Below are 26,779 nucleotides of genomic sequence, written 5' to 3'. Positions count from 1 at the left end.
CAGGGGGAGAGAGGCCGTCGCTGCCCGCTTCTCTCCCCCTGCCGTTCCTGGGGTCTAGAGCGCTGCTGTCGGCCCTTTTCACCCCCTGGTTATCGCCAGGGAGAGAGAAGCGGCGCCGACAGCCAGGGGGAGAGAAGGGGCAGCGGCACCCATTGCCGGCGCCGCTGCCCCGTTGCCTCCCCCCATCCCCGGTGGCATAATTACCTGAGTCCGGTCCGCGCTGCTCCAGGCCTCCGTCGTTCGTCCCCAGCATCGTTGCTATGCACGGCGCGGCGCTCTGACGTCATGCGCCGCGCTGTTCAGCGCATAGCAATGACGCCGGGGACGCACGACGGAGGCCTGGAGCAGCGCGGACCGGACTCAGGTAATTATGCCACCGGGGATGGGGGAGGCAACGGGGCAGCGGCGCCGGCAATGGGTGCCGCTGCCCCTTCTCTCCCCCTGGCTGTCGGCGCCGCTTCTCTCCCCCTGGCTATCGGCGCCGGCACCGATAGTCAGGGGGACAGAATGGGCAGCGGCGCCAATAACCAGGGGGTGAAAAGGGCCGACAGCAGCGCTCTAGACCCCAGGAAAGGCAGGGGGAGAGAAGCGGGCAGCGACGGCCTCTCTCCCCCTGCCTTTCCTGGGGGTATATCGGGGTATACACGCGCAAACACGCACCCTCATTTTTTCATGGATATTTGGGTAAAAAACTTTTTTTACCCAAATATCCTTGGTAAAATGAGGGTGCGTGTTATAGGCCGGTGCGTGGTATACCCCGATAAATACGGTATATATATATATATATATATATATATATATATATATATATATATATATAGAAACAAGAATGGCGACCGCAGCACTCCAGATAAATGTGAAAAAAATGTATTCCAAGGTAAAAACAGGCAACATTTCTGTGGCCTCACACCACCATTTTCAAGCCAGGCTTCAGGCTTGAAAATGGTGGTGTGAGGCCACAGAAACGTTGCCTGTTTTTACCTTGGAATACATTTTTTTCACATTTATCTGGAGTGCTGCGGTCGCCATTCTTGTTTCTATTACCCTTTGGACCCAGGACCGGGGTCCCAGAGACTGACTGCACCCACGCATAACTGGCTTGGGAGTGCTGCTCTTCAAAAAACTGCCCCTTCTCTCCCCCTGGCTGTCGGCGCCGCTTCTCTCCCCCTGGCTATCGGCGCTGGCACCGATAGTCAGGGGGACAGAATGGGCAGCGGCGCCAATAACCAGGGGGTGAAAAGGGCCGACAGCAGCGCTCTAGACCCCAGGAAAGGCAGGGGGAGAGAAGCGGGCAGCGACGGCCTCTCTCCCCCTGCCTTTCCTGGGGGTGTATCGGCGTATAACACGCACACAGACTTTAGGCTAAAAATTTTAGCCTAAAAAGTCCGTGTTATACGCCGATAAATACGGTATATATATACTTCACCAGTGAAACATATGGGTTTGGACACACCTTTTTTTCTCCCATGTTCCCCCCCCCCCCCCCCCCCCCTCCAATGTAGTGTAGTGTTTAGGCCACATTATGGCAGGAACCACTTACCTAAGTAAAGCAACACAACAGTCCTTAAAAAGAACCTGTGTGTTTTATTTGCAGCTAACAGCTGCAGACACAGTTGGATAGCTACTAGGGTATAAAAGCAAGCTGTGCCAAACATATAAAAATCGCTGTTTTATTTCACAGCCAAATGTAAAGGAGGCAGAGCCAAGATGCTCAAGTGCCACAACCTAGCACATCTCAGTGGCGTTGCGACCCGGGTGCGGGGGGTGCGGCCCGCACCGGGTAACACCAACCTAATGGGGTGACACCAAGATGCTCCGCAGCACCCACCCCCCCTCCCCAGCTACACCGACACCCACCATCTGTGCCTGACCGGCCTCCCATCCGTCAGCACCCCCCCCCGCCTTCACCTGCGCTGTGTGTGTGTGGTGCGCCCGTCCGTTAGCAACCCCCCCTTTCACCTGCACTGTGCGCCCGTCCATCATCACACCCCCCCTCACCTTCACCAGCACTGTGCCCGGCCTCCGCTCCCACGTCTGTGCCGGCCTGACCTCACACCGCATGGCCGCGCAGGAGGACGTCAGTTACGTCACTCGCAGGGCGCCCGGAGAGAAGTAGCGCTGCGCTGGATGGGTGAGTGTGTGTGTCTGTCTCTCTGTCTGTCTCTATCTATGTGTGACTGTGCGACTCTGTGTGTGTGTCACTGTGTGTGTTTGTGCGACTCTGTGTGTTTGTGTGACTCTGTGTGTGTGTGTGACTGTGTGACTCTGTGTGTGTGACTGTGTGACTCTGTGTGTGTGTCTGTCTGTGAGTGTGTGTCTCTCTGTGTGTGTGTGTGTCTCTCTGTGTTGTATGTGTTTTTTGTGTGTGTGTGGGGGGGGGGGGGGGTGTTGAACCAGCGATCTAATGTGGGGAGACTTTGACCCATTGTGGGGAACCTGCGGCCTAATGTGGGGAAACTACTACCAAATGTGGGGAGTCTATGCTACCTAATGTGGGGAATCTGTGCCACCAAATGTGGGGAGTCTATGCTACCTTATGTGGGGAGTCTATGCTACCTTATGTGGGAAATCACTGCTACCTAATGTGGGGAATCTGTGCTACCTAATGTGGGGAAATTGCTACCTAATGTGGGGTAACTGGTACCTACCTAATGTGGGGGAACTGGTACCAAATGTGGGGAATCTATGCTGCCTAATGTGGGGAAAAGATGCTACCTAATGTGGGGGAACTGGTACCAAATGTGGGGAATCTATGCTGCCTAATGTGGGGAAAAGATGCTACCTAATGTGGGGAAACTGCTACCTACCTAATGTGGAGGAACTGCTGCCTACCTAATGCTCCCCCCCTGGCAGTAGAACCCTCATCATCCACCAGCAACACCCAACCCCCCACTACCCCAGCAGCACCTCAATCAGCAGTGGCAGTAGCACCCTCATCATCCACCAGCAACACCCAACCCCCCCCCACCACCACCTCAATCAGCAGATGCTGATGGTGGATGATGGCGGTGCTCCTGCCAGGAGGATGATCCTGCCGATGGATGATAGGGGTGATACTGCCAGGGGGGATGGCCAGTAGCACCCTCATCATCCTCCAGCAACACCCCCCCCCCCAGTAGTAGCACCATCATCCACTAGCAACACCACCAATACCCCCCTCCCTTGTTAATAGCATCAGCTAACGGATGTTGAGGGGTGTTACTGCGGTTGTGGTATTATATTCAGAGAGTGCACTGTATGGCAATGTTATATTCAGACGGCGCAGTTTGTGGTAGTATTATATTCAGAGGGTGCAGTGGGTGGTAGTATTATATTCAGAGGGTACAGTATGTGGCGGTATTATATTCAGGGGTACAGTATGTGGCAGATTTATATTCAGGGGTACAGTATGTGGCAGATTTATATTCAGAGGGCGCAGTTTGTGGTAGTATTATATTCAGAGGGCGCAGTGGGTGGTAGTATTATATTTAGAGGGTACAGTATGTGGTAGTATTTTATTCAGTGGTACAGTGTGTGGCGGTATTATATTCAGGGGTACAGTATGGGGCAGATTTATATTCAGGGGTACAGTATGTGGCAGATTTATATTCAGAGGGTACAGTATGTGGCAGATTTATGTTCAGAGGGCACAGTGTGTGGTAGTATTATATTCAGAGGGCTCAGTGGGTGGTAGTATTATATTCAGAGGGTACAGTATGTGGTAGTATTATATTCAGTGGGTACAGTATGTGTTGGTATTATATTCAGAATGTACAGTGTGTGGTAGTATTATATTCAGTGGGTATTGTGTATGGAAGGTTTATAATCAAAGAGTATAGTGTATAGTAGTATTATATTTAGAGGATACAGTGTCTGGCAGGTTTATAATAATACTTGTTTTCATATAGAGGATGAGAATGCGCTGACATAGTGAGGAGACGTCTGGGCGTCACATTCTGCAGAGAGAAGTTTTAGCTGGAGCAAGTCCTGGCGGTATGTACCATCTGAATTAGATAAGGGAAGACTATAGAGAAGACGTCACCTGTAGTCACTGATGTCATTGTGTATTCTCCTTACTATAGAGAAGACGTCACCTATAATCACTGATATCATTGTGTATTCTCCTCACTATAGAGAAGACGTCACCTGTAGTCACTGATATCATTCTGTATTCTCCTCACTATAGAGAAGACGTCACCTGTAGTCACTGATATCATTGTGTATTCTCCTCACTATAGAGAAGACGTCACCTGTAGTCACTGATATCATTGTGTATTCTCCTCATTATAGAGAAGACGTTACCTGTAGTCACTGATATCATTGTGTATTCTCCTCATTATAGAGAAGTCAATGATTCGTACTCTGATTGGTCCCCGGTTATTAGTGGTGTACCCCAAGGTTCAGTACTGGGACCGCTGTTGTTTGATTTATTTATCAATGATATAGAGGATGGCATTAACAGCTCTGTTTCTATCTTTGCAGATGACACCAAGCTTTGTAGCACAGTACAGTCTATAGAGGATGTGTATAGGTTACAAGATGACTTGGATAGACTAAGTGTCTGGGCATCCACTTGGCAAATGAGGTTCAATGTGGATAAATGTAAAGTTATGCATCTGGGTACTAATAACCTGCATGCATCGTATGTCTTAGGGGGGATTAAACTGGCAGAGTCACTGGTAGAGAAGGATCTGGGTGTACTTGTAGATCACAGACTACAGAATAGCATGCAATGTCAGGCTGCTGCTTCCAAAGCCGGCAGGATATTGTCATGTATCAAAAGAGGCATGGACTCAAGGGACAGGGACATAATACTCCCCCTTTATAAATCATTGGTACGGCCTTACCTGGAATATGCTGTTCAGTTTTGGGCACCTGTCCATAAAAGGGACACTGCGGAGTTGGAAAGGGTGCAGAGACGCGCGACTAAACTAATATGGGGCATGGAGCATCTTAGCTATGATTAAAGGATTAAAGGAGTTACAATTGTTTAGTCTTGAAAAGAGACGTTTAAGGGGGGATATGATAAACGTATATAAGTATATTAATGGCCCATACAAAAAATATGGAGAAAAACTGTTCCAGGTTAAACCCCCCCCAAAGGACGAGGGGGCACTCCCTCCGTCTGGAGAAGAAAAAGTTTAGTCTCAAGGGGCGACACGCCTTCTTTACAGTGAGGACTGTGAATTTATGGAACGGACTACCTCAGGAACTGGTCACAGCAGGAACAATTAACAGCTTTAAAACAGGATTAGATACATTCCTGGAACAAAATAACATTAATGCTTATGAAGAAATATAAAATCTCATCCCTTCCCCAATATCGCGCCACACCCCTACCCCTTAATTCCCTGGTTGAACTTGATGGACATATGTCTTTTTTCGACCGTACTAACTATGTAACTATGTAACTATGTAAGACGTCACCTGTAGTCACTGATATCATTGTGTATTCTCCTCACTATGTCCTATCAGAGCTGTAGTCGCTTGTCAGTTCTACAGTTAGGTCAATGAAACTACAACTCCCAGCATAACCTTACCACTGCTCAAAGGGGTACTCTACTGGAAAAAAAAATTTTAGTCAACTGGTGCTACAAAGTTAAACAGATTTGTAAATTACTTCTATTTAAAAATCTTAATCCTTCCAGTACTTTTTAGCTGCTGTATAAGCGATTCACAGGAAGTTCTTTTCTTTTTTAATTTCTTTTCTGTCTGACCACAGTGCTCTGTGCTGACACCTCTGTCCATGTCAAGAACTGTCCATAGTAGGAGCAAATCCCCATAGCAAACCTATCCTGCTCTGGACAGTTCCTGACATGGACAGAGGTGTCAGCAAATAGCACTGTGGTCAGACTGGAAAGAACTACACAACTTCCTGTGGAGCATACACCAGCTTATAAGTACTGTATAAGGATTAAGATTTTAAATAGAAGTAATTTAAAAATCTGTTTAACTTTCTGGTACCAGTTGATATAAAAGTAAATGTTTTCCAGTGGAGTACCCCTTTAAGTAATTCTGGGAGCTGTATATTTAAATGGTGAAAACTTCTTTAACACTTTCCTATTCTGTGGCAACTGGTATATCTGATTATTATACTGGAATTTCTCACAATGCGCTACAACAGTGGTGTCTGTCACAACAGGCTAAAAACTTACTGGGGGGAGGGGGGAGGTATGGGGGTGACACCATTTTCTACCGCACCGGGTGACACCAACCCTAGCAACGCCACTGCATCTCCTCACTTTACCCTCCTTGACTGACCTAGAGAGCCCTGCAGATCAGTCAAGAAGGGGCCTGGTAATGAGGGTGAGCAAGGAGGCTTGCCAAGCTGTGGCACTTGAGCTATTTCATCCCACCTCCTTGACACTTAGCTGAGAAGTAAAAAGACAAATTCATATGTTTGGCAGCCATCATTAACTCCAGGAAAGGTTCAGTTTGCTTTTATACTTTATAAAACATCTAATGGGGAAGGAGGTGCTCTGTCTTAGTAGCCTGTTAAGCCTTCCTATGCTGTATTGTATTTGCTATACTCCATTGGCCAGTTTAGTTTTCTTGGGTTTGATATGCTGTTATCTCCTGTTGAAGGAGCTTTTTGCACATTGTATTTTTTTTTAAATATTTTTGAAAAAAAAAAAAAAAAAACATCCAATGGTGTTGCAGCTCTTAGCAGCAAATAGAGCTGGCAGATTATCCTTAAGGGTCTAGTCACACGTACAGCATCAAATCTGCACAGGATACTACTGTATTCAGCTTTATACAGTCATTTAGTTTACATTGAAATATGCAGCAGAAAATCCTGTGCAGATTTGATACTGTACATCTGAACGTTCCCTAAGGGTAGGGTCACAAGTAACGGATCCACAGTGTATTTTACGCTGCGGATCCGCCGGTGACCCAACCCATAGTGAAGGCTGGAGGCACGCTATGGGTCAGGTCACCGGCGGATCCACTGCGGATCCGTTACGTGTGACCCTACCCTAATGGTGTATTCACATGTACAATATTTTGCACAGATTTGATGCACAGGATTTTCTGCTACAATTTCAATGTAAATTAAATGACTGAGCACAGCTTCAAATCCTGAGCATCAAATCTGCACAGAATACTGTACGTGTGAATAGACCCTAAAGCATTCAGCTGTTTAGCAGCTGTCACTCGCCATCATTGAAGTCAGCACAGCTCCTAAGCTTACTTCATAGATCGAATGCACTGCGTGACGGAAATGTACAGCATGGTGTGTTAAGGCGCAAGCAACCATGCCATACATTTACATCCAATGTTGGGAAGAGGTTATAATTGTATCTAGCCAGCATTATAATACTTATTAACAATCCTTAACCCCTTAAGGACTCAGCCCATTTTCAGCTTAAGGACTCAAAACAATCTTTGTTTTTGCATTTTAATTTTTTCCTCCTCATCTTCTAAAAATCATAATGTGTTAAATTTTGCACCTACAAACGCATATAAGGGCTTGTTTTGTGCGTCACCAATTGTACTTTGTAATGACATTTCTTATATTATAACATTATCTGCTGCAAGACAAAAAAAAATATTATTTGTGGGGTGAAATGAAGAAAAAAAACGCCATTTTGCAACTTTTTAGGGTTTCCAGTTCTAAGCAGTGCCCTTTTCGGTACAAATGCCACATTATCCTTATTCTGTAGGTCCGTACGGTTACAGGGATACCCAATTTATGTAGGTTTTATTTATTTTACTACTTTAAAAAAATTATAACTACATGCACCAAAATTAGAATGTTTAAAATTGTCATCTTCTGACCCCTATAACTTTATTTTTGCATGTATGGGGCTATATGAGGGCTTATTTTTTTGCACCTTGGTCTGTAGTTTTTATCGGTATCATTTTTGTTTTGAGGAGGCTTTTTATTAATATTTTTATGGAATATAAAGTGACCAAAAATTCACTATTTTGGAATTAGGTGTTTTTTTTCGTGTATGCCATCGATTGTGTGGTTTAGCTTAATAGTTTGGACATTTACGGCAGTACCACATATGATTATTTTTTTTTTTTTATTACATTATTTTATTTAAAAAATAGGAAAAGGGGGGTGATTTAAACTTTTATTGGGGGGGCTTATTCACATGTATTCTCACTTTTTTTTAACCACTTTTTAACTTTTTTTTTTTTTTAGCATCCTTAGGAGGCTATACTATGCAATCTTCTGATTGCATACACTGTTCAATTCTATGCCATATGCATAGCATTGATCAGTGTTGCCGGCGCTCTGCTGCTCTAGCCTTCTGCGCAGGCATGGAGCAGCAGATCGCCGATTGGACAACGAGGAGGCAGGTGAGGACCCTCCTGTCGTCCAGTAAGCTGATCGGTACATTGCTATTCTGTTGCGATAGTCCCGATCAGGTCCGCTGAGCTGCCTGGATAGTTTGACTTTCAGTTTAGACGCCGCGATCAACTTTGATCGCGGTGTCTAAAGGGTTAACGGCCCGATCGGCAGTGCCGGCATTAGCCGGGGGTTCTGGCTGCCCGTAGCAACCGGGACCCACTGGGTTTAACCCGTTCTCCGCTTGTGAGAACGGTTTAAATCCCGTTAGCGGGACACAGGACATACAGGTACTCCCTGTGTCCTTAAGGAGTTAAAGAAAAATTGTAATTAGTGTCACTGCACTAACTTGTTGGTACAGGTGTGTAGTGCGGGTGACACTGATGAAAACCATACTTACCTGTCCTCATTCCGTGGTCATGTTGTCCTGCTATCTTGCTTCGTATCTTCTGTTCCGGCGATGGGCTTGGGGAATGGGCGGAGCTTCTGACTTTACCTCTGCTGTTTCCCCAGGCCTGCTCGCAGCGGGGCCATCAGGAAGCTTAAAAGGGTACTCCAGTGGAAAACAAACAGATTTGTAAATTACTTCTATTTAAAAATCTTAATCCTTCCATTACTTATCAGCTGCTGTATACTACAGAGGAGGTTCTTATCTTTCCAGTCTGACCACAGTGCTCTCTGCTGACACCTCTGTCCATGTCAGGAACTGTCCAGCACAGAATAGGTTTGCTACTGGGACATGCTCCTGCTCTGGACAGTTCCTGACATGGACATAGGTGTCAGCAGAGAGCACTGTGGTCAGACAGAAAAAAAATTAAAAAAGAAAAGAACTTGCTGATAAGTACTTGAAGGATTAAGATTTTTAAACATAAATAATCTGTTTAACTTTCTGGCACCAGTTGATTTAAAAAAAAAAAATAATAATTGTTTTCCACCGGAGTACCCCTTTAATTTCACCTGCCACCGGAATGGAAGATACGAAGCAACATGGACAACAGGACCACAGAACTGGGACAGGTTAGTATAGTTGTCATTAGTGTCACCTGCACTACTAACCTGTACCAACAGGTTAGTGCGGTGACACTGATGACAGATGCATTATTGCAGATGGGAAATGAGTGCCCTTGTGGAGGGGTCTTTTTGAGCCACCAGGGTTTGTCTCGATGCCTTTTTGTGTTTTATAGGTGCTTTGTTTACCAAATAAAGATTGGTTTATATTTTTTTTGCTATCTATATCATATGGTGTGCGCTTCTTTCTTTCTTTTTTTTTATAGCAATTTTCCTTTAAAACCATATGCAATTATTAGTAGCTGAAATGGCTGTCCAAACAGGCAACTGTAAAAATAAAAAATAAAATAGTGGGCACTTTAAATCTCTCTCTACAGGAATAGGAGCCCTGGGATTATAATCTCATCTGTCATGGCACCGTTAAAGGTGTAAGGAGCAGACTCAGGACTCAAGCTACCCCATACATTGCAGCTAATAGCCAATGTGCAGAAATCATGGCTAATAACCCTTTAAGTACTGCTGCCAAACTTGACTGTGGCATCTAAATGGTTGTTATAGGATACATTGGTTGTGGAGTGGTTCAGGTTAGTCCCCCATAATGTGATCGTGGTGAGCTGACCTGTTGATGCAGGAGCCTAAGGCCTTACGTAGGCTTCCGTGTCTGCTGTGTTATCTCTACTGATAGAGCCTGCCTGATCTCAGATCAATGCAGTACATAGGTACTGCATTAATCTGTATAAACAATATGAGGGGAATTTATCCTTGTATTTAGAGCTTTTTTTTTTGTGTGTATTTTTTAACGCAAAAAATTTGCGCTAGAGTTTTTACTTTTTTTTACCCCCCGCAAAATCTGATAGAATTCTTCATAGCCATGTCTACGGTTAAGTTTACCATCGAGCACTTTCTACTGTAGAATCAAATTTATTAACTGCGTTTTTTTATGCCAAAAAAATGCGCAAAAGCACTTTTCTTGTGCAAATATACACCACCTCGGAGGACACGTACCAAAGTGTAAGAAAGCATCTGAGAATGTGAAACTTGCATTCCCCTTTGTATTTTGGAAACCTAATATAATATATTAACTATTTTGGGACAGTTAGGACTACTACTCCCATCATTGACAGACTCTGCCCATGATGGGAGTTATAGTCCTGGGGCTGAGGGGCAGATAGCACCAGGTCATTCTCCAGAGATCCATATTTATTAACTGTAAAAGCCGGCGACACATGCGGCTACACTGTGCTGCCCGCTGGTTCCTGTATACGCTGTCACATTTCATAATCCCCGCCCGGGAGACGGGAGCTCTGATTGGTGAAAAGCTTTTTAGCAATCAGAGCTCCTGTCTCCCGGCGGCGGGGATTATGAATTATGAGAGATGTATACAGGAGCCGGCGGGGAGTGCAGTGGAGCCGCCGACATGTACAGTTAATAAATGTGGATCACAGTGGGTTTCTGGAGAATGACCTGCTTTGATCTGCCCTTCAGACAGAGTCTCCCATGATAGGAGTAGTTGTAGTACCGCAGCGCTGGGGGATAGCACTTGCACATCCCCCGGCTGCAGGACTTTTAGGATTACTACTCCCATCATGGACAGTCTCTGTCCATGATGGGAGTTATAGTCTAGGGGCTGAGGGGCAGATCGTAGCAGGTCATTCTCCAGAGACCATCTGCAATCTGCATCCAGGCGGTGAAATACTGTATACGCTGTCATAATTCATAATCCCATAATAGCTATCCACCAATCAGAGCTCCGGTCTCCCGGTGGCGGCGATTACGAATTGTGAGAGATGTATACAGGAGCCTGGAGCTGGCGGGGAGCATCACTTGCTGTAGGTTTGTTAACTTAATAAATGCGGATTGCAGCGGGTCTCTGAAGAATGACCTGCTGCGATCTGCCCCTCAGCCCCTAGACTATAACTCCCATCATGGACGGAGTATGTCCATGATGAGAGTAGTAGTCCTATAAGTCCTGAAGCCGGGGGATGTGCAAGTGCCATCCCTTAGCGCTGCGGTACTACAACTACTCTCATCATGGGACAGACTCGGGAGTAGTAGTCCAAGGGCAGAGGGACAGATCGAGCATTTTGCATAATGGGAACAGGACCTTTCTGGCAGTGTGTTTCCAAACAGGGAGACTCCAGCTGTTGCTTAACTACAGCCACCATGATGGGAGTTGTAGTTTAGCAACAATTGGAGGCTCCGTTTATGAACACACTCATTATGTGCGCTCTCCCATGGGGAGAGTGCAAAAAATATACTAACCCATATTTCTTGTTTTTCTTTTCTTGTCATTTCAGACACCTGAATGCAGAGGACTACGTCAGATTTGGTGGACTGCGACGATGACCAGCGTTTTTTTTAATTTCAAGACAATGGTTAACGAGGGCTGTGGGGGAGTGTTTTCATAAATAAAAAAAAATTTCAATGTGTTGTGCTTTTTATAATTGAATTTTCAGGCTTAGTAGTGGAAGCCATCTTATAGACGGAATCCATTACTAAGCCGGGGCTTAGCATTAGCCCCAAAATCAGCTAACGCTAACCTCCAATTATTACCCCGGTACCCACTGCCACAGGGGTGCTGGGAAGAGCCGGTACCAACAAGCCCGGAGCATCAAAAATAGCGCACATAGGCAGTAACAGGCTGGCATTATTAAGGCTGGGGAGGGCCAGTAACAATGGTCCTCGCCTACCCAGGTAACGTCAGGCTGTTGCTGCTTGGTTGGTATCCGGTGGATACTGAAAATAGGGGGAACCCTATGCGTTTTTTTGGTTGTTTGTTTGTTATTTAAAGGACATCTGTACTGCATGAATTTTACATATTCCTGTGCCCTGGCTGCAAAAATAAACTAAACTTTAACTCACCTTCCTATGTTCCCCTATTGCTCCAATATCGGCCTCAAGGTCCTCTGCTGTGATCCACTTGCTGCTTCCTGGGGACGAGAACGTCACAGAACAGTCAGCGTATCACCGGCCGGAGTGATGTCCCGCCTCTGCCGGTGATAGACTGAGCACACTGTCCTGTAAGGAGCTCTGGCCAGCTCCTTACATGACAGTGTGCTCAGCCTATGACCGGCCAAGGTGGGACATCGCTGTGGCCTGTGATACGCTGACGGCTCTGTGACGTTCCCGTCCCCAGGAAGCAGCAATAGGATCGCAGAGGAGGACTGTGAGGCCAATACGGGGGGAACGTAGGAAGGTGAGTTAAAGTTTAGTTTGTTTATTTTTGCAGCCCGGGCACAGGAATATGTAAAATTCATACAGTACAGATGTCCTTTAAATAAATAAATAAATAAATAAAAAAACATGTGTGGTTCCATTTTTTCAGTATCAGCCAGATACCAACCAAGCAGCAACAGCCTGACGTTACCAAGGTGGGCGAGGATCATTGTTACTGGCCCTCCCCAGCCTAAATAACGCCAGCCTGTTACCGCCTAGGAGCTCCATTTTAGTACCGGCTCTTCCCAGCACCCCTGTGGCGGTGGGTACTGGAGTAATAATTGGAGGTTAGCGCTAACTGATTTTGGACCCCGGCTTAGTAATGTATTCTGTCTACAAGACAGCTTCCACTACTAAGCCTGAAAATTCAATTATAAAAAACACAACACATTGAACAAAATGTTTTATTTAAAAAAAAAAAAAACACTCCCCTCCCCCAGCCCTTGTTAACCCTTTTATTGACAATTAAAAAAAACAACATGTTAATCATTGCAATCCACCGAATCTGACGGTCCTCCGCATTCATGTATCTAAAATAATAAGAATTTTTTTTAAATGTAAACCGGACTCTTACCCCTTTGAAAATATCATGTAAAGCAGACAATATACGTGGACACGTCCACTTTTACAAAACTGACGTGAACAGTGTAAACCGCGGCACAAAGCTCTTTGAAAATGTGGTCAATACTTTTCGCGCCAAAATAGATTTTTTTTTTTTGGTACAAAATTCTTTGAGAATCTCCCCCTCTGTGTACTTTATAAAGATTTATGATTTTACTATTGTGCAGAGTTTTGTTCGGCACACACTGCTGCTCCGGCACTTCTAGCTATATAAGCAGTGTACAGCGCCAGAATACAACAGCTCTGTGAAGTAGAGAAGGAGTGCACGGTAGAGCCAGGGGGGCATTTCTATATTTGTACAAAATTTATCAAAGGACGTGCACAACTTTTGTAAATTATAAGCAAGAGTGCAAATTAGACAGCAGTGTAAAGGGGTAGATATCCCCCTATAATACTATTGAATGACTCAAGTGAAAAAAAATCCAAATTCCAGAATTGTGGATTATTTTTGTCACATAACAATCCAGAAAAAAAAACTGCTCTAAAAAAATAAAGGGAACACTTAAACAACACAATGTAACTCCAAGTCAATCACACTTCTGTGAAATCACACTGTCCACTCAGGAAGCGACACTGATTGACAATCAATTTCATATGCTGTTGTGCAAATGGAACAGACAACAGGTGGGAATTATAAGCAATTAGCAAGACACCCCCAATAAAGGAGTGGTTCTGCAGGTGGTGACCACAGACCACTTCTCAGTTCCTATGCTTCCTGGCTGATGTTTTGGTCTTTTTAATGCTGGCGGTGGTTTCACTCTAGTGGTAGCATATGACGGAGTCTACAACCCACACAAGTGGCTCTGGTAGTACAGCTCATCCAGGATGGCACATCAATGCGAGCTGTGGCAAGAAGGTTTGCTGTAGTGTCCAGAGCATGGAGGCACTACCAGGAGACAGGCCAGTACATCAGGAGACGTGGATGAGGGCAACAACCACACAGCAGGACTGCTACCTCGGCCTTTGTGCATGAAGGAGCACTGCCAGAGCCCTGCTAAATGACCTCCAGAAGGCCACAAATGTGCACGTGTCCACTCAAATGGTCAGAAACAGACTCCATGAGGGTGGTATGAGGGCCCGACGTCCACAGGTGGGGGTTGTGCTTACTGCCCGACACCGTGCAGGGTGTTTGGCTTTTGCCAGAGAACACCAAGATTGGCAAATTCGCCACTGGCACCCTGTGCTCTTAACAGATGAAAGCAGGTTCACACTGAGCACATGTGACAGAGTCTGGAGATGCCGTGGAGAACGTTCTGCTGCCTGCAACATCCTCCAGCATGACCTGTTTGATGGTGGGTCAGTAATGGTGTGGGGTGGCATTTCTTTGGAGGTCCGCAAATCCCTCCATGTGCTTGCCAGAGGTAGCCTGATTGTCATTAGGTACCGAGATGAGATTCTCAGACCCTTTGTGAGACCATATGCTGGTGCGGTTGGCCCTGGGTTCCTCCTAATGCAAGACAATGCTAGACATTATGTGGTTGGAGTGTGTCAGCAGTTCCTGCAAGTGCAAGGCATTGATTCTATGGACTGGCCCGCCTGTTCCCCAGTCCTGAATCCAATTGAACAACCTTTGAGGGGTTACCCCCTCGCGGGGATTAAACCCTTCACTAGAACCCCCCTTAAAAACAATCTTTATTCTTAACTAGTTAAAATATTACCCCTTCACACAATGGTTAAAATTGTCAGTGGAGGTTATGGTATTAGGGAGCTATAATTACTCCTCTCTTTGTATATGGAGCTTATAGTATGTAATTCTCCGTGCCGATCTTATATTGCTTAGGCGCAGAGTATACCTATGCTCTGAACTCTTTTTGTCCCTCCACTGTTTAAAACTAACTACCAGCCCACCCGACGTTTCGGTGATAAATCACCTTTGTCAAGGGTTAGAGGCTAATGCCGCGAGGGACGCTGTGCACTCACTAATATAGACTACTGTTGACATCACTTCCTGACTTAATTAGCCAATCCCGTGGTGCCACATCATGTTCCCAGGTATCGCGGTCACGGCTCCTCCACTAATAATAAAGGAGGTCCGTGACGTGCCAGTCACATGATCTCATCATGTGATCAGGTTCCTGTCGTCCGCGTCCTAGGTTGTCAACGTTGCACATCCTGTCCGTGTCATGTGACCTCCACTTTACTACGTCACTCCAGTTTCAGCGCATGCGCTAAAACTTAGATTCTTATCCGATGTTTACCTGCATAGTGCGCACTCTCCAGGACTTAGAAAAAATCGCGGTCACATACTTCTGATGCGAATAACCTCTAGCTCCATGTGTTTAGTTCACATCTATATTCATTGGTATTCATCAGAAGAGTATTAGGGATAAATGCATTATATTCTTAGGTGGATTAGATTTCTTTTTTGTTTTATGTAGGCTATTAAGAAATAATAATGATGATAATTGATTTTAGTGCTTGTGTTATTTTATTTCAGGGGGACATTATCATTTAATATGAGAATTTACAGATATCTCTACATTGTATATATGAGTCATTAGATATATAAGTTGTCGTATATCCATGTAGTTATAGACTCATATATGCTCGGCCAATATATATCATTAAATATTGAAATTGGAGGGGGGGCAGATCTGCCTCTTCAAAGGATATAAATTAGTCCTTATGAGTTAGCCATTATTCATTGTATATAGTTATTATCCTTCCCCTAAAAAGTTAACAAGAATGATTCATCGTATTCAGACATTCTCTCTCTTCCAAAGAGAATATATTGTTATTCTACATGTTCTTCCTTATTGCATCTCCTTATTTTTTGATCTTAATTTCTATTTGGTTTCATATCCTTTATGTCTTCCTAGATGACATTCCAATATCTGATGGCCACTATCTCCCTATTAGAGGTGCATACTATCTGTAAATTATTAATTCATCACCCTGTTTCTACATAATCCACATTAGCACTTTCACTAGTTGTTGCACAGTTCCTCCGTCATTAGAATCTTCTAGTAGTATTATATGTTATGGGGTTAATTTGTAATGAATTAAATCAGTGTTATTGGAAAATCAAGAGCATATTGTCTTTTTCTATTACTCTAAAAATGCTGTAAATGTAAATTCTTCATTCAGTCCAAAAGGACTTCTACTATTTAGGCGATAAATCCATTTTGTCTCTTCTTTCAACAATGCTCTATCAATGTTCCCTTTTCTGGGTCCAATTTTGAATTGTCGAAGACCCCAGAATTTCAGTACATCGGCTTTATTCTCATGTCTCATTCTAATGTGTCGGGCCAAAGGGGTATCCACCCCTGTCCTTATTGTGCTTAGATGTTTCCCCACTCTTCTCCTTAGTTCTTGCGTAGTCTTACCCACATATAATTTGGGGCATGTGCAGGTGGCGATATAAATGACATTTTGACTACTGCAATTAATGAAATCTCTAATGGTATATTCTCTGCCGTCAGACGGATTCCTAAACTTTTTAATCTTCGCCATGTGTTTGCAAGTACTGCAATGTCCACATGGGAATGATCCGTTTGGCGGGTTTGGTATCCAAGTAGATTGGCTTTCCTTTCTTTGTTGGAAATGGCTATGGACCAAAATATCCTTGATGTTGGCTCCCCTCCTATACGTGATGCTTGGTCTACCTCCAATGACATCCTGTAAGTCGGGGTCTATTCTTAGAACATGCCAATGTTGGTTTAATATCCTTGTAATCTGAGATGCATATCCATCGAAGGTTCCAATGCATCTAATTATCTTTTGGGGAGTATCCCTTGCATTCCTTGAGCCCAGTAGTTCAGTTCTGTCAAGTGTCCTTACTTTATTATAGGTTCTTCTCATATGTTGTTTAGGATATCCCCGTTCTACAAACCTTCTCATTAAGTTATCACTCTCTTTTTGAAAACTTGTCTCTTGACAAGTTTTCAAAAAGAGAGTGATAACTTAAAGAGAAGGTTTGTAGAACGGGGATATCCTAAACAACATATGAGAAGAACCTATAATAAAGTAAGGACACTTGACAGAACTGAACTACTGGGCTCAAGGAATGCAAGGGATACTCCCCAAAAGATAATTAGATGCATTGGAACCTTCGATGGATATGCATCTCAGATTACAAGGATATTAAACCAACATTGGCATGTTCTAAGAATAGACCCCGACTTACAGGATGTCATTGGAGGTAGACCAAGCATCACGTATAGGAGGGGAGCCAACATCAAGGATATTTTGGTCCATAGCCATTTCCAACAAAGAAAGGAAAGCCAATCTACTTGGATACCAAACCCGCCAAACGGATCATTCCCATGTGGACATTGCAGTACTTGCAAACACATGGCGAAGATTAAAAAGTTTAGGAATCCGTCTGACGGCAGAGAATATACCATTAGAGATTTCATTAATTGCAGTAGTCAAAATGTCATTTATATCGCCACCTGCACATGCCCCAAATTATATGTGGGTAAGACTACGCAAGAACTAAGGAGAAGAGTGGGGAAACATCTAAGCACAATAAGGACAGGGGTGGATACCCCTTTGGCCCGACACATTAGAATGAGACATGAGAATAAAGCCGATGTACTGAAATTCTGGGGTCTTCGACAATTCAAAATTGGACCCAGAAAAGGGAACATTGATAGAGCATTGTTGAAAGAAGAGACAAAATGGATTTATCGCCTAAATAGTAGAAGTCCTTTTGGACTGAATGAAGAATTTACATTTACAGCATTTTTAGAGTAATAGAAAAAGACAATATGCTCTTGATTTTCCAATAACACTGATTTAATTCATTACAAATTAACCCCATAACATATAATACTACTAGAAGATTCTAATGACGGAGGAACTGTGCAACAACTAGTGAAAGTGCTAATGTGGATTATGTAGAAACAGGGTGATGAATTAATAATTTACAGATAGTATGCACCTCTAATAGGGAGATAGTGGCCATCAGATATTGGAATGTCATCTAGGAAGACATAAAGGATATGAAACCAAATAGAAATTAAGATCAAAAAATAAGGAGATGCAATAAGGAAGAACATGTAGAATAACAATATATTCTCTTTGGAAGAGAGAGAATGTCTGAATACGATGAATCATTCTTGTTAACTTTTTAGGGGAAGGATAATAACTATATACAATGAATAATGGCTAACTCATAAGGACTAATTTATATCCTTTGAAGAGGCAGATCTGCCCCCCCTCCAATTTCAATATTTAATGATATATATTGGCCGAGCATATATGAGTCTATAACTACATGGATATACGACAACTTATATATCTAATGACTCATATATACAATGTAGAGATATCTGTAAATTCTCATATTAAATGATAATGTCCCCCTGAAATAAAATAACACAAGCACTAAAATCAATTATCATCATTATTATTTCTTAATAGCCTACATAAAACAAAAAAGAAATCTAATCCACCTAAGAATATAATGCATTTATCCCTAATACTCTTCTGATGAATACCAATGAATATAGATGTGAACTAAACACATGGAGCTAGAGGTTATTCGCATCAGAAGTATGTGACCGCGATTTTTTCTAAGTCCTGGAGAGTGCGCACTATGCAGGTAAACATCGGATAAGAATCTAAGTTTTAGCGCATGCGCTGAAACTGGAGTGACGTAGTAAAGTGGAGGTCACATGACACGGACAGGATGTGCAACGTTGACAACCTAGGACGCGGACGACAGGAACCTGATCACATGATGAGATCATGTGACTGGCACGTCACGGACCTCCTTTATTATTAGTGGAGGAGCCGTGACCGCGATACCTGGGAACATGATGTGGCACCACGGGATTGGCTAATTAAGTCAGGAAGTGATGTCAACAGTAGGCTATATTAGTGAGTGCACAGCGTCCCTCGCGGCATTAGCCTCTAACCCTTGACAAAGGTGATTTATCACCGAAACGTCGGGTGGGCTGGTAGTTGGTTTTAAACAGTGGAGGGACAAAAAGAGTTCAGAGCATAGGTATACTCTGCGCCTAAGCAATATAAGATCGGCACGGAGAATTACATACTATAAGCTCCATATACAAAGAGAGGAGTAATTATAGCTCCCTAATACCATAATCTCCACTGACAATTTTAACCATTGTGTGAAGGGGTAATATTTTAACTAGTTAAGAATAAAGATTGTTTTTAAGGGGGGTTCTAGTGAAGGGTTTAATCCCCGCGAGGGGGTAACCCCTCAAAGGTTGTTGAATTTATGATTTGCCCTGTTACCTCCAGGGACATATTTTGTGGATAAAACTGAATCCAATTGAGCACATCTGGGACATAATGTCTTGCTCCATCCCCCACCACAGACTGTCCAGGAGTAGGCGGATGCTTTAGTCCAGGTGACCTCATCAAGAGAGTGCTCAGGCGTTGTAGGGAGGTCATACGGGCATGGGGAGGCCACACACACTACTGAGCCTCATTTTGACTTGTTTTAAAGACATTACATCAAAGTTGGATCAGCCTGTAGTGTGGTTCTCCACTTTGATTTTGAGTGTGACTTCATATCCAGACCTCCATGGGTTGATAAATTTGATTTCTAATGATAATTTTTGTGTGATTTTGTTGTCAGCACATTGAACTATGTAAAGACAAAAGCATTTCATATGGGTAGTTCATTCATTCAGATCTAGGATGTGTTATATTATTAGTGTTCCTTTTTTTTGAGCAGTGTAAATAAAAAGAGATTAAAAAAGTCTGATCTACACCAAATTGGTCCTAAGAAAAACTACATATCACAGTGCTAAAAATGTACCCCAACACAGGTACATAGGTGTATTATTATTATTATTATTATTATTATTATTCTTTTATCATAAAACATATGAGTCTATAGATGAAAAAAAAGTTATGGGTCTACACAATATAAACATACATATATGCTATAGAGATATAGTGTACATGGTTTTAATGATTGTATATACATGATGCTATGATACTGGCTTGATAAGTCTTCAACAAAGTGTTGCCAGTGTGTGGATGTGTTCTCAGGCCAGAAGCAGAAAAGCCGGTCAATGCCTGTCTGTGAGAACATACCTGCTGGATGCTTTCACCCCCTGCAGTAAGGAAGGTGAAGGTTCATTTAAAGGGTACCTCTCATCAAAAAAAAAACTTTTGATATATTATAGATTAATGTATGCTGAATAACTTCACAATTGCATGTTATTAAAAAATATGCTTCTTTCTATTTAATTTTCCACTTTGAAGAAATTACCACTAGGGGTCTCCCTACCAGTCCTGGCAGCAAGCATTTCAGACTCATGCTGGAGTCCTAAACACTACGAGCTGCCAGCCTGCTTTGTTCACAAAGGAGAACACTCAGAGCTGCCAGCCTGCTTTGTTCACAGCCTGTTTGGCTGTGAACAAAGCAGGCCGGCAGCTCGGAGTATTTAGGACTCCAGCATGAGTCAGAAATGCTTGTGACAGGACTGATCGGGAAAAATACAATAGAAAGAAGCATATTTTTCATTAACATGCTATTGGAAAGTTATTCAACATTCATTAATCTAAAATATATCAAAAGTTTATTTGATGAGAGGTACACCTTAAGAGAAAAGAAATTATTCATACAGTGTGAACCACTCTTTGCTTTCTTTGCTAAGTGTTGAATATTGTGAAACTGATCTCTCCAGCCAAGTACCACCATGGCCAATAACTGTAGCTCTAGTGTGAACATGCTCCCATACCTAAAGTAGTGCCGGAAAATGTACTCTCCTTAAAAGATTACTCTGCTTCACAAGGTCCCAGCACTCCCGTGCAAGGGCCTCGCTCTCCACTCTGGCACCATCTTGGACAGGAGGTCATGTGCACCCACAGCCTCCTCTCAGCCTGCCTGCATACTTGCCTCAGCATGCGGACTACTGCTCCGGCTCTTCGGGTCTGCTCCGCTATTCTCCAGAGCCTTCCTGCCATCTTACGGCTGCCTCTCCTGGGATGCTGCGCTTTCCGGCTCTGGGGTCTGGCCTCCTCCTTTCCGGCTCTCCTGCTGCGCCTCACCGCCGCTGCTCCTGCCTGTGAGCACCCCGGACTCCACTACAGTGACAGGCCGAGTGAGTGAGAGATGTGTGTACCCTCTTGAAAGCTGCACTGATAAGGGCTCCTCTCCTCCGGACCTCCTGACAGGGGACAATCTATTAACCCCTCTGGTGCCTCAGTTACAGCCTCCATTGGGTCATTCCCCACTTCTCTGGTCGGGCCCTACAACCATGTTAAGCCCGGCTGGCCCCCCTCTGAGCCCCTATGTGGATTCTCCACCGTCCTCCCCTGCAGTGCTCTCAGCATTCCTCCCCCGCCATCCCCTCTCTCACCTCCTCTGGCGGTCAAGAATCCGTCCCCCCCAATGGTCCTCTCTGTCTCTGCTCCTGCCATGATGTCCCCAGCTGGATCTGCCCTGGCTGCCTCCCCTCCAGCTTCCATCTCTCCGAGCCAGGTACATGCATCCTCCCCCCAGGCAGTGCTGCTGGACCCTGCCTGTGACCACCCTGCTACTCCTTCGCTGCCTTGTTCGCCATCAGAAACCTCAGGACTGGGGCCTCATGCTGAGGATTTCTGCCAATTTTCTTTGAGTTGTGAAAAGACTGTACCTCCAGTTGTAGTGCCCTCCGCTCCCATTACCCTGGCTGACCTACAATCTCTCTTCCACTACCTTCCCACAAGTTGATATTTCTAATCTAGCTCCGCAAGTGGTGGATGAATGCAAGCAAGATTTTGTGCAGCTCCTTGCAGAACTTTCCTCTGTGACCTCCAGGGTGGACGCTGTGGAGGTGACTCAGGACTCTACCCTGTCCTCACTACAGGCCCTGCAAGCTGTAGTGAGCGGACACACGGAACAGCTGTTTCATTTTCAACAACATCCAGCTGACATCGAACATCGGAGTCGCAGAAACAATATCAGAGACCGTGGCCTGCCGGAAACAGTGTCTCCCAGAGAACTATGGGAGGCCCTGTTTTCCATCTTCAATGACCTTCTCAACCATCCTCCTGATGCGCACATAGAAATGGACAGAGCTCATAGGGCGCTGCGCCCTCCTAGTGCTGACGACCGCAACCCCAGAGATGTCATTTGCCAGATCCATTTTTATGCCCTTAAGGAGGACATTCTGCAAAGTGCGCTACGACGTAGTCAAATTTCCTATCAGGCCATTCCTATCCAACTGTACATGGACTTATCTCGACATACCATGGCCCAATGAGCAGCCCTCAAGCCTCTCCTGCAGGTCCTCCAGGACAGTGACATTCCATACCGCTGGGGGTTCCCCTTTTCTCTTACGGTCTGCAACAAAGGGCGGGTGCTGTCCCTGCGCTCACCAGATGACCTCCCAGGCTTCCTCCATGCCTTGGACTTGGACCTGATATGGTGATTCCAGAATGGCCGCTGTTGCAGTCAAAAGGCCTTTGCAACCTCCCGCTTCCTCACCTGCAAGGCTCCCTCGCCCTAGTCTTCCCTGGGACTCTCACACCAGTGGACCACGAGCTGCATCGCTGACCCGTCGCCCACGGCCTCTGACACCTTAAGCGGGGCTACTACACCTCTGACCTGACTACCTAGCTTGTTGAGGCTTATTTGTTAGCCATTTTTCATAGATTGGTTCTCATTTTATGATCCATGCCGATTATTTTGTCTTGTCTCTAAGATGCCCCTTTCTCCATGACTTCTGTCTTACTACCTGCTGCCTTCTTCCTCCATTTCATTTGCTCTTCTTCATTGTCCTCTCAGCACCTGTCTACCTCTTCTCAGTTGCTCTTGTGTTTACGGTGGTGCAGTGGGTTCTGGTCCTCTCGCTGTTTAACTCTACCCCCCAATAGGTATAGGGTTTCTCTGGGCAACTTTTGTCCTTGAGTTCTACTCCCTTTGTATCTTCTTGCTGGTTGTTAGTTTCTGTAGCAGTAGTCATTCTTTCCTCTCTTTGACTACTGCTTCTTTTTTTTTTTCTTTTCTCTTCTTTTTCTTTGGTTTTTCTTAAAGTTTGTTTTGTGTTGAGCCTCTTGTCTGTGTGTCGTGGTTTTTTGTGTTTGCCTTCCATTCTCCAGGGTCTGTTGCTTCAGTTTTTCCCCCTTCTTGCTCTCCTTCCTTCTTGCTCTCCTTCCTTCTTTCTTCCTCCCTTCTATTCCCCTGTCTGGTCTTCAATCCCTTGCCCCTGCCATTCATACTTTTATACTAATTTTCTTTTTTACTCTTCCCCTGCTTCTCCGAGTTCCTCATGGCAGATCTTGAGATTGTTTCCTTCAATGCCAAGGCATTGAACATCCCCGAATAGCGGGCTCAAATATTGCACCTGGAAGAAGTGTAGCAGGAGGCGCCCGTGAATGCAACACAGTCACAGGATGCAACAAAGTCAACAAGCTGTTTCACGCAACGTGCTTATTCAAAATGACTTTGTTGCATCCGGTGACCGTAGTTGAATAAATTATGTGTTGCATTCACGAGTGCCTACTGCTACACTTCTTCCATGGGATTTGAGCTTCTATTTCTTCCTGGGATAGAGCACCGTAACAACACGATTACACCTGGGATCCTGAAGTTGGTTGCAGTTCACACCACCTCCGGCAATTGGTAGGTGGCAGTGCCGACATTCTGCTTTTCTTGTTGAACTGCAAATATTGCACTACTGCCACAGGCAAAGAGCCCACGTGGTATGTTTTCAGGAGACCCATTTCAAGGTAGGCCATGCTCCCTCTTAAACACCCACATTACACCACGTGGTTCTGTGCTGACAATCCTCTGTCCAGGTCCAGTGGGGTGGCGACAGCTATTCACAAGTCTCTACCTCATCAGGTCCTGAACTGTACGATTGCCCCGGACACACACTACATCATTCTTTCTCTATCGAGGGTCACAAAATTCACATTCCTAAATGTATACTCTCCAATTTTTCATCAGATTCCATTTCTGCTAGACTTTGATGTTGCCCCTCCCCTGCTCCGGGGCATGGTCATTCTGTGCAGTGACCAAAATGTTACACTGGATCCCACCCTAGACAACTCCACAGGTCGCTCCTCTACCTCCCATATTGCATGAAGAGGGCGTTCACTTTACTACAACTATGTGATGCCTGGCGAATTCTCCACCCGTACGACAGGGATTATAGTTTCTATTCTGCCCCACACGGCTCCTATAGTAGAATTGATTATATCCTGCTACTACATAATGCTCTCCCGGGGCTAGTCACCTCATCTATTGGTTGCATCTTATAGTCGGATCATGTTCCGGTAACCTGCACCAAGTCTGCCCTTCCTCACTAGGGGGGAATGGTCCTGGCATCTGAATGAATCCCTCCTGCTTGACACTGTGGCCCTTATTTACTAAGAGTGGAGTGTAGGTTTCTTTGTGGGTTGTAATTCCCTACAATTTATTTACTAAGGTTTCCCTACATTTCCCACTTTCCCTACTTTTTGCTTTTTTTTTTTTTTTACACATGCTCTGATCTGTAGGGTTTCCACCACATTTTCTGTGGAAACCTTGGTAAATATGTTGGGTTTTTGTGAAAATGTTGGGAACACCCCCCTTTTCGGTGACTACGCCCCTTTTCCAGACGACCACACCCCTTTCCTGGGTTTTCTTAGAAAAATGGAGAGTTAGTCGGGATTTTTTCATTTCTGGCACACAACCTGACAAAACATGTCGGGTTTGCAATAGTAAATGAGGGCCTGTGTACAAACGATCTCTAATTTTCTTGTTGATCATTCCCAGGACTCCACTTCCCCCATGATGAAGTGGAAGGCTGCTAAATGTGTATTGCGTGGTGTTTTTATCAAGCATGGCGCTCGCCTCAAAAAGGAAAAGGCACACACTTTGTTCCGCGTGCTACAGCAGGTGGCTGAGTTGGAAATGGTCAACAAGCATGCACTCTCCACCTCGACCCTGGGTGACCTTCTTCTTGCTTGCCAGGAGGCTCGGCGTCTTCTCGATGCGTCCTCTAAGCGTGTTCTCCAATTATGCCATAGCAAATTTTATGCATTGGATAATAAGAGTTGGCGAATGTAGGCCAGGGCGCTCAGGGAACACTTGGCGAGATCTTATATCCCCTGTTAAAACCCCTTCTGGTTCAGTTGCGCACACGCTACTCTAGCTGTTGCCACTGTGTTCTGTGATTATTATGCCACACTGTATAGCCTTCCTTCTACCTCCCTCAGCCCTCACCCGGACTCTTTCCCTCTTCAGGATACCTCTCATATCCCAGAGGATGAACTTGATTCCCTGGACCAGGTCCTGGCTATAATTCATTTTGCTAGATTCCCGTAACATACCCCTCATGATTCTCTCCTTAGGTGCCAAAAAGGCCTTTGAACGCATCTCTTGATCTTCTTTAGCGCGCGCGTGCACGTCTTAGAATTAATGGTACCCTGTCTGACCCTTTTACGATTCACAATGGGACCTGTCAGGGCTGTCCCCTGATATCCGCCCTCACTGTAACCCCCGTTCCCGTGTCCTTTTGAGTACATCCAATTGCGGCATTTCTACTCCTCAGTGGCTCACTCAACCAACTTACACCGTGAGTTGACTCCTTTTGAACAGCCCTGCCTTACCCCACCTCTACCTCCTCAGATTATTGGCTTTCTGCTTTCTCGCTACACTTCTACTTTACCCTTGTTCTGCACCACTTGGGAGGCGGAGCTTTATGCTCAGTTTACCCCGGCGCAGTGGCAGAACTTCATCCTTAAACCATAAGTCTGTTATAGCGAGCAGATCACAAGAAACAAACTATAAGATCCTTTCTCGCTGGTACCGAACCTGCTGGCGATGTGGCCTCTATGTAGGCACGATGTTGCACATTTGGTGGGATTGTGCCTCCTTGCGTCCGTTCTGGACCTCTATACTTCCATTGCACATAGGGTAACAGGTGGGCTGTTCCGGACTCCCCTGAAGCAGCTTTGCCGTTTGTTTGACATTTCAGCCTCTTCATATAAAAAAAATCCCTCTTCCGTTATTTTCTGCAGGCCGCCAGGTTGGTCATCCCTTGTAAATGGAAATCACCTACACCCCCTACTATTACGGAATTGCTAGCAGAAGTTAATTGCTTCAAGCATATAGAGGAACTGATCGCCTTGACCCCTGCAGAGAATGATCGCTACACTAAAATATGGTTGGACTGGTCATCTTTTCAATCAATTGCGGCGTACTGGGCCCTATTTACCTCAGGGTCCTCTGGTGAAAAACTTTTTTTTTTAAATCAACTGGTGCTAGAAAGTCAAACAGATTTGTAAATTACTTCTATTAAAAAAAATCTTAATCCTTCCTGTACTTATTAGCTGCTAAATACTACAGTGGAAATTCTTTTCCGTTTGAAACATAGAGCTGTCTGCTAACATCATGAGCACAATGCTCTCTGCTGACATCTCTGTCCATTTTAGGAACTGTCCAGAGTAAAAGGAAATCCCCATAGCAAACATATGCTGTTCTGGACAGTTCCTAAAATGGACAGACATGTCAGAGAGCACTGTGTTTCAAAAAGAAAAGAATTTCCGCTTTTAATAGAAGTAATTTACAAATATGTTTAACTTTCTGGCACCAGTTGATTTAAAATAAAAAATAAAAATTTCACCGGAGTACCCCTTTAATTTTGACCTAGACCTGCCTTCTCTTTCCTTGATGTCCTTTCCCACCCCCCTCCTGTCCTCTGTATTGGTTTTCTACTTTTTTTTGTTGGTTAGTCTGTCATGCTCAGTCTTGTTTCT

General features: G+C 44.6%; 1 protein-coding gene across 3 annotated transcripts in view; it reads right to left on the bottom strand.

The window, feature by feature from the left end:
* Positions 1-26,779, bottom strand: part of EXOC3L1 (exocyst complex component 3 like 1) — a 67,098-nt gene that overhangs the window by 36,174 nt on the left and 4,145 nt on the right. The window lies entirely within an intron of this gene.

This window comes from Hyla sarda, chromosome 6, assembly GCF_029499605.1.
Source record: "Hyla sarda isolate aHylSar1 chromosome 6, aHylSar1.hap1, whole genome shotgun sequence".
NCBI classification, from domain to species: Eukaryota; Metazoa; Chordata; class Amphibia; order Anura; family Hylidae; genus Hyla; species Hyla sarda.
Note: the sequence above shows the minus strand (reverse complement) of the source record. Positions and strands in the feature narration are given on the sequence as shown.